The following is a 9,399-nucleotide window of genomic DNA, read 5'->3' on the forward strand; positions in this document are numbered from 1 at the left end:
AATTTCATTTTTATTTTACCTTTTTTATTTTTTAATAATAATATATTATTCAACGTATTAAATTAACTTGCATCTAAATTACTCAAAATTTTAAATGAATTAATCTAAAAAAGAGTTCAACATCTTTTTATCTGTGCATGTCATTCTTCCACAAGGATCATGCTAATTTTATTTGTACAATTTCAAATTTGACGGTAAATAATTAATTTATAAATGTAGTCAGAGGAATTGAATTTTAGAAAAAGAAAACAGATTTCAAAGATTCTTTTCCGTTTAAGTGGTAAGTTTACCTTTCCAAGTAATGTCTGCATTTATTGGACATATGTAAAAAAAATTAAAAATATATTTTTTTTCTGATTTATTTACAATATTAAAAAATAGTAGAAAATTGTTTTCTACCATTGGCAATATTAGGAAGTATCAAAATTTCCTTAAATGTAATATTATAAAACTTTTATACTATTATTATATTATTAAATATAATAAACATTTGGAAACAATAAATTTTTTGGCAGCTACAATCAATTTATACTATTATAGTAAATTACGGTGAGTATTTAATTGATTTAATTTAAAATTAAATTAAATTAAATAAATTAAAAATTAAAATTTTAATATTTATAAAAATCGAATTGATTTTGATCAGAAATTAAGTTAAACTGAACTGATTTAATTTGGTTCGATTCAATTTGGTTTGATTGATTTAAATTTTTAATAAATTTTTTTATTTTTTACACTTTATTTTTAGTATTTTAAAATTTAGTTGAAATATTTTAATTTTAATATGATCTAATCTTTCTATATTATTGAAAATAATATATTATTATCACTAATCAGTTCGATTCAATTTTTTTGATTTTTTCTCATCAAAATCGAACCAAACTAAAATAATTAAAATTTTTAAAATTAAAAATTAAACTGAACTGAAATGAATAAAAAAATTAAATTAAAATTTCAAATTAATTTAGTTTGATTAATTTTTTCAGTTTGAACTGAATCAACTCTAAATAAAAATACTATGTCATGCGATAATTAATATATATTTTTAATTATGAATTCAATTTTATTTTAAAATTATTTTATATTTAAAATAATAATAAATTATTCAAATTATTAAATTCGCTTGAAAACGGGTACAATACCAATGAGTTAAAAGTTAATTGATAAAAATTTAAACTATTTCTCAATTTATGCATGTCATTCTTGCACATGGACCATGCTAATTTTATTTATATTGTTTCATTGTTGGCGGTAAATAATTAATTTTTATATTGATATAAATATAGTAAATTATTGAATTTTCGAAAGAAAAGTCAAAGTTTGGAAAGATTCTTTTCCCTTAATAAATTTATCTTTCCAAGAAAAAATATATGTATTTATACGATATTGATAGGTCGAAAATGAACCGAAAATTATTCGTCAATTTATAAGAAAAAAGTAAGGTAATTAACGTGATAAACGATCATTCTAATACTCAAATCAGTAATCTATCAGAAAAGACAAGTGTAAGTAACTTGAACTTAAGAAGAGTGTGTAAGAATGTATATTTTAAATTATGTGTACGCTTTGCTTTTATACTGTGTAAAACGATAGAGTTAATTAGTGAATCTCTTGGAAATCCAACTCGTATCGGTTAGTAGATAAGAAAAGTGTGTAAGAATGTATACCTTAAATTATGTGTACGCTTTGCTTTTATACTGTGTAAAAAGATAGAGTTAGTTAGTGAATCTCCTGGAAATCTGACTGGTATCGGCTAGTGGATAAGAGATCCCACGATTATAGGCGTAATGGAAATCGGCTGGATACTATCCTTTAGTGGTAACTTGTGTCATGAAATGCTCGACCGATTCATGAGAGGGTGAGTCTTCTGTCATTCTGAGTATTGATCTTTATGATATTCAAGTCTTTTTTCTTATGAGTGAGACTTCTGTGACCGAGTTTCATGATTTATTAGGGTTTAACCACGTGGCTCTATCATACAGTGACAGCTCATGACACACTTTGGGCGAATATTGTGTCATATCAGAGATCTCCCATCTGTAATACCCGGCTCGAGTCCGGCCTCGGAATTCCTGTCGTCTGGTGGAATCTCGGGTGTCGGAACCCTCGAGAAGGGTAAGACATATGTTTTCATGTGAATAGTTTTGAATGTTTTCAAGTGTGTAAGGAAATGAGTTTTGAAAGAAAAGCAATAAGGGAGAAATGCAAAGGTTCGGCCGCCGAAGGTCACTTTCGGCCGCCGAACATTGCATGGTTTCGGATTCACGTTCGGCTGCCGAAGGTGGTCTGGCCAGCCACCTATTTAAGGGCCAAAGGTCGGTGGAAGGAGGATATTTCTCCTCCACTTGCAGCCAGAGGTGAGTTCCAGCCTCTCCCACGTTGACTTTCATGTTTTTCATGTTTTTCACCAAATCTTTCAAGGGTTTGAAGAGTTATGGTGTGTTTTGAAGGTTTTGAGCAAAACTAGCAAGTTTGGAAGTTTGGAGCTTTTGAAGAGGTTTCTTCATATCTCCACGTTAGGATCACTCATCCTCAAGTTCTTAAGGAGGTAAGGGTGGATCCTGAACTTCTTTGGTGTTTTTTCAAGGTTTTATGAAAGGGTGATGGGTAGTATGCATGATTAGGTTGAGGTGAGGTTTTTGGTGGTCTTTGGTGTTCAAGCATGTTTAAGTGTTATGTGCTATATTTGTTTGGGGTTTTAGGCTAGTTTGTGCATATTTATGTGTATGTGCTAGTGGGGAGTAGTTGATATGCATGTTGTAGGTTTTTGGGCAAAGTGTGCATGAAACAGAGCAGGGTTCTGCCCATCGGGCAAAACCAGGTTCGGCCGCCGAAGGAAGGTTCGGCCGCCGAACCCCTTGTGAAGGCAGTTTCGGCTGCCAAAGCTTGCCCCCGAAACTTGGGACTTTCGTCTCTGGAGGCAAGGTTCGGCCGCCGAAAGTGCCACCGAAGGTTGAGTTTCGTCTCTGGATGAGACTTTCGGCCGCCGAAGGTGCCGCCGAACATGCATGAGTTTCGTCTCTGGAGAGGGGTTTCGGCCGCCGAACCTGCCGCCGAAAATGCCCTGTCCAGCCTTCTTTTGCATATTTTCTGTGAATGTTCTAGGATCGTTTAGAGGGTTTTTGGGGAGTTTCTTAGAGATGGTCTTGAGTTAGTTTGGTCCCTCATTTGCGTCCACCTGTGTAGGTACGGACCAGAGGAATCAGGGAGGTCAGCAGTGAGTCCAGTTGCAGAACCTGCAGAGTCAGTTCAGAGTCAACCCGAGGTGAGTGGAACTGAACTTAATGTTTGAATATGAGAAATGAATATTTTATCATACTTCATGCATCATGAATATGCTATAGGGTGAGTGCATTAGTGTACACGAATATGCTGCATTGCATTTATCCTTGATTCTATGACTGTATGGACCTAGTAAGGATGCAATAGCCCTCAGAGGAAAGACCTGGAATAGCCCTACGGGGACCAGGCATAAAGACCTGGAACAGCCCTACGGGGACCAGGCACAAAGACCTGGAACAGCCCTACGGGGACCAGGCATATGGTATAGAGGGAGTGTTGATCCGTCCATGCTGAGATGTGATTACTTGTGATGTGATACATTGCATGAGAGCATGTTTTCTCACCTGTTCTTTATTACTGTTCTACTCACTGGGCTATAGTAGCTCATCCCTCTCCCCTAACTCCAGTTGTGCAGGTTCAGAAATCAGAGGGAAGTCAGCAGGGTACAGGAAGAGTATATAGTTTGTAATAGTTAGTCAGGGTGGACATGTAAATGTAAAGAGATAATGTATGTGTACAGTGTCTAGAATGGTGCTTGATTAAGAGTTGTAATCCCTTTTTGTGTTTTCACATGATCAGTTTATGTTTATATATTGTTGTATGTTTATGAGAAAACCAGGCTTAACATTATGAGTTTTATCCGCCTAGAGCAATGAGGAGCTCTAGTAGGGATTGGCAGAGAACAGAGATAGTGCATGCACAGGTTAAGCCTTGGAATGAAGAAAAGGTTTTATGTTTTTACAGAAAATATATGATCATGTATGGGATGTTACAGGTTCACAGTCAGGATAGCAGGCTTACTACGGGTCCCGGCGACCTTAAGTCGATCTGGATCCTAGTGCCGGTGGCAGTTCGGTTTCCGGGCTGTTACAGATTGGTATCTGAGCATTAGGTTCACATGGTCGGACCTATATAGACAGAGTTGGGCCTATAGAGGTTTTAGCAGGTCAGGCACCATAGGGAAACATGTCCACTAGGATAGGATGTCAGTCCTGTCGCTATATGCTGATGTGTAATGCCATGAGTCATACATGTGCATTAGTTTATATGTGATGTATGCTGCTATGTGTTGCTTATGTGCTCTGTGATGTGTTGTTTTCTAGAGAGAGTTAAGATGCGAGGAACTCGTCGATCCGCGAGATTGACTGGAGTCCCACCTGTACGTGAGGGTACAGCTGCTCGTCCACCTGCCTTGCCAAGGGCAAGATCTCACAGGTCAAGCAGGGAGGGAACGTCAAGAAGGTCTTCTGACGAGAGCAGAAGAGGAATAGGCAGAGGGGGAAGATCAGAAGAATAGAGAGTTGCTATGGAGGAGGCTCAGAGTAGAGATATAAGCATAGGTGTAGGAAGGTCAGAAGAAGGAATGGGGGAGTCCCAGGGAGGCGCACAGGCCTCGGGGTTTGGCTATCCACCCTTTCCATAGGGCTCAGGGGATCCGATGGGGGGCACGTCGGATTACTCCAGCTTTGCCCCATATCCACCCTACATGCCATATATGCCCTATCCTTCCTTTTATCCACCATATCACATGTATCCACCCCCACCTTTTCATCCAAGTCCAGTACAGCCTGAAGCCAGAGAAACAGTACCTCCACCACCACCACCTGAACCAGTAGCCCCTTTTGTTGAAGCACAACCCAGTTCTTCCGGGGGAACTAAGGTGAAGATGACTGAGTACTTAAAGTTGGATGCTCCTAAATTCAATACGGGAGATGATCCCTTTGAGTATCTCAGTGCAGTCAGAATGATAACAAGCGAGTTGGGAGCAGATGATAGCAGGGCCATTGAGATGGCAGGGTTCACATTAAAGTGCAAGAAAGCCAGAGAATGGTTCAAGAACTATGTGGACCCCAGAATTGACAGTATGTCATGGGAAGAGTTTGCCAACGAATTTGCTGGGTGGGCTTTCCCTGACAGTTCTAGGGAGCTAAAGGTTGTGGAGTTTGAGCAGTTGAGACAGACGGAGGAGATGAGCGTTGATGAGTATACAGATAAGTTCTTGGAATTGTTACCATACGTGGGTCAGGTGTATGATACGGATCAGAAGAAGGCAAAGAGATATGCCACAAGGCTTCATCCCAGATATTTCTCTTTGATTCTTCATGCGGAGAAGGAGAGTTTCCACTCCATTGTGGATGCTGCTAGAAAGATGGAGGCCAGTGCCATCAGTCAGGGAGTAGTTAAGCAAGTAAAGGCACAGGCTTCTGGTACGGCAAGTGCGAGCAATAAGAGATGGGATAAATTTAGAGGAAAGAGAGGTAAGTTCTGGAGCAGGATGAAGACGGGTCTGGGAATGAGTAGCGGCTCCAACTCTGGCACAGATCTTCCAGTTTGTAATAGGTGTGGGAGACCGCACAGAGGAGCTTGTATGTTGGGATCTTCAGCCTGCTATAGATGTGGGCAGGAGGGACATTATGCACGGGAATGTCCTCAGGCGACTTTGGTTGCACCATCCCAGCAGATGACCTCAGGTAGTGTTGTACAGTCAGCAGCTTCAGTCCGTCCACCAAGCAGTGGCAGAGGTAGAGGAAGAGGGGCAGCCTCTTCATCAGGGATGGGTTCCCGAGGTGCAGGTCCGTCAGCTCCAGCACGAATTTTCACCATGACGCAACAGGAGGCAGACACTTCGAACACAATGGTGTCAGGTAATCTCATCATTGGGTGTTCAGAGGTGTATGCTTTGATGGACCCCGGTGCTTCTCACTCTTTCATTTCTTCTAGAGCCGCAGAGAGCTTGGGGTTGATTGTATCCGAGTTAGCGTGTCCTCTCTGGGTCAGTGGACCTAGATGTGACCCATCATTGGCAGAGTCAGTCTGTCAGTTCAGTCCAGTGTTTATAGAGGGTAGATGCCTTCCAGCTGACCTTGTGGTTCTAGAGTTGACAGATTTTGATGTCATTCTAGGGATGGATTGGTTATCTACCTATAGTGCTACCTTGCACTGCAGGGACAAGGTAGTGAGTCTCAGAGACCAGGATGGGTCAGAGTGTGTCTTCAGAGGAGACAAGAGAGGGACACCTAGGGGTTTGATATCAGCCCTCCAGGCTCGTAGGATGTTAAGGAAGGGGTGTCAGGGGTTCCTAGCTTATGTGAGAGAGCTAGACAGTCAGGTTAGGGAACCATCCGCAGTACCAGTTGTTCGAGACTTCCCAGATGTGTTTCCTGAAGAGCTTCCAAGACTACCACCTGATAGGGAAATAGAGTTCGAGATAGAGTTGATGCCCAGTGCCAGACCGATCTCTATTCCTCCCTACAGGATGGCAACAGCAGAGTTGAGAGAGTTGAAATAGCAGTTACAGGATTTGGTAGCTAAGGGTTTCATCCGCCAGAGTACCTCACCCTGGGGTGCTCCAGTATTATTTGTCAGAAAGAAGGATGGACCTCTTAGACTTTGTGTCGACTACAGGCAGTTGAACAAAGTTACTATCAAAAACAAGTATCCTTTACCCAGGATCGATGATCTATTCGACCAACTGTCAGGAGCAGGTTATTTTTCTAAGATAGATCTGAGATCCGGATACCACCAGTTGAAGATCAGGGAAGGAGATGTCTCCAAGACTGCTTTTCGAACCAGATATGGGCATTATGAGTTCCTAGTGATGCCGTTCGGGTTGACTAATGCCCCTGCAGCATTCATGGATCTCATGAACAGGGTTTTCAGGGAGTACTTAGATCATTTTGTGATCGTCTTTATAGATGATATCTTGGTGTACTCCAGGAATGCAGAGGAGCATGCCCAGCATCTGAGGGTAGTTTTGCAAACCTTGAGAGAGCATGGCTTGTATGCCAAGTTCTCCAAGTGCGAGTTCTGGCTAAGGAGCATTGCCTTTTTGGGACATGTAGTTTCAGAAGAAGGAATAGCAGTAGATCCCAAGAAGGTAGAGGCAGTAGCCAAGTGGCCTATACCCACGACAGTGACAGAGATCAAGAGTTTTTTGGGTTTGGCAGGCTACTATCGGCGGTTCGTTCAGGACTTTTCGAAGATAGCTGCTCCTATGACCAGACTGACCCGGAAGAATCAGAAGTTCGTGTGGTCAGAGGATTGTGATGAGAGTTTTGAAGAGTTGAAGAGACGGTTGACTTCAGCACCAGTGTTAGCTCTGCCGACCAGTGATGATGATTTCACAGTGTTCTGTGATGCATCCCGAGTGGGATTAGGTTGTGTGTTAATGCAGAATGACAGAGTGATAGCTTATGCTTCGAGACAGCTGAAGAAGCACGAGCTGAACTATCCGACACACGATCTTGAGATGGCAGCTGTTATCTTTGCACTTAAGATGTGGAGGCATTACCTCTATGGGTTAAAGTGTGAGATCTATACGGATCATAAGAGCCTACAGCACATCTTAAGTCAGAGAGAGTTAAACTTGAGGCAGAGACGGTGGGTAGAATTGCTCAGTGATTACGATTGTAAGATCCACTATCACCCGGGTAAGGGTAATGTTGTAGCTGATGCCTTAAGCCGGAAGTCACTTGGCAGTTTATCCCACATTGCAATCGAGAGAAGACCGGTGGTGAAGGACTTTTACAGACTCATGGATGAAGGGCTACAGTTGCAGTTATCTGGTACAGGTGCTTTGATTGCACAAATGAGAGTTACACCAGTGTTTCTAGAGCAAGTGGCTCTGAAACAGCACGAAGATCCTGAGTTAGTGAAAATTGCCAGGACTGTTCAGTCTGGCAACAGTGCAGAGTTCAGATTTGACAGTGAAGGGATTCTTCGTCACGGTAAGAGATTATGTGTACCAGATGATAGCAGTTTAAAGGAAGACATTATGAGGGAAGCTCATAATGCGAGGTATAGCGTTCACCCTGGAGCCACCAAGATGTATCAAGATCTGAGAAAGGTGTATTGGTGGCCAGCGATGAAAAGGGAAGTGGCACAATTTGTGTCCGCCTGCGAAACATGTCAAAGGGTGAAGCTAGAACACCAGAAGCCGACTGGACTGCTTAACCCACTGCCAATTCCAAAGTGGAAATGAGAGAACATAGCTATAGATTTTGTAGTGGGGTTACCGGCGACGTCCAACAGGCTAGACTCCATATGGGTGATTGTGGATAAACTTACTAAATCTGCCCACTTCATTCCAGTCAGGAGTAACTATTCTGTGGACAAGCTAGCGCAGGTGTATGTGAATGAGATAGTCAAGCTGCATGGAGTTCCAGTGTCGATAGTATCAGATAGAGGACCGCAGTTCACCTCCAGATTTTGGCGGAGTCTGCAAGCTGCTATGGGTACAAGATTAGATTTCAGCACTGCTTTCCATCCACAGACAGACGGTCAGTCAGAGAGGACCATCCAGACCATAGAAGATATGCTGAGAATGTGTGTGTTAGACTTTGGCGGTTCTTGGAGGCAGCATCTACCTCTGGTGGAGTTTGCCTACAACAACAGCCATCATGCTAGCATAAGGATGGCCCCTTATGAAGCTCTGTATGGAAGGAAGTGCAGAACACCTGTTTGCTGGGAAGAGGTAGGAGAGAAGGCTCTTGCAGGGCCAGAGTTAGTGGAGATTACCAGCAAGTTGGTGCCTATCATCAGAGAGAGGATCAGAACAGCTATAAGCAGACAAAAAAGCTATGCAGACATCCGTAGGAAGCAGATAGAGTTCCAGGAGGGGGATATGGTATTGCTAAAGGTGTCTCCGATGAAAGGAGTGGTTCGATTTGGAAAGAAGGGTAAACTAGCTCCACGGTACATTGGTCCCTTTGAGATTTTGCAGCGGATCGGGAATGTGTCGTATAAGCTGGATTTACCTGCTTCTATGGAAAGAATTCACCCGGTATTCCATGTTTCTATGTTGAGGAAGTTTGTGTCAGATCCAGAGAAGGTTCTCAGTGAGCCTGAGATAGAGATCCTTGGGGATCTCACTTATGAAGAGCAGCCAGTACGAATCTTGGACACCCAGATCAGAAAGCTAAGAAACAAGGAGATACCAATGGTGAAAGTCCTGTGGAACCACCATAACCTAGAAGACTGCACCTGGGAGACACGGGAGTCGATGCTCCAGCAATATCCATATCTGTTTTAAGGTTAGGTTTTCCCCTTTGCTATGTGTTTATGTGTTTCTGTGTTTCATTGTTTGAGGAACATTCGGGGACGAATGTTCTTAAGCGG

At 42.0% G+C, this 9,399-nt stretch overlaps 1 non-coding gene and 1 pseudogene across 1 annotated transcript; both read right to left on the reverse strand.

Moving 5' to 3' along the window:
* Positions 1-108: 108 nt before the first annotated feature.
* LOC122723917 lies at positions 109-212 on the reverse strand. The gene has a single exon (XR_006351112.1). It is a non-coding gene; the product is annotated as a U6 spliceosomal RNA (small nuclear RNA).
* Positions 213-1,165: 953 nt separating this feature from the next.
* LOC122723916 lies at positions 1,166-1,252 on the reverse strand (annotated as a pseudogene).
* Positions 1,253-9,399: the final 8,147 nt, after the last annotated feature.

The sequence above is a fragment of the Manihot esculenta genome, chromosome 6, assembly GCF_001659605.2.
Source record: "Manihot esculenta cultivar AM560-2 chromosome 6, M.esculenta_v8, whole genome shotgun sequence".
NCBI lineage: Eukaryota > Viridiplantae > Streptophyta > Magnoliopsida > Malpighiales > Euphorbiaceae > Manihot > Manihot esculenta.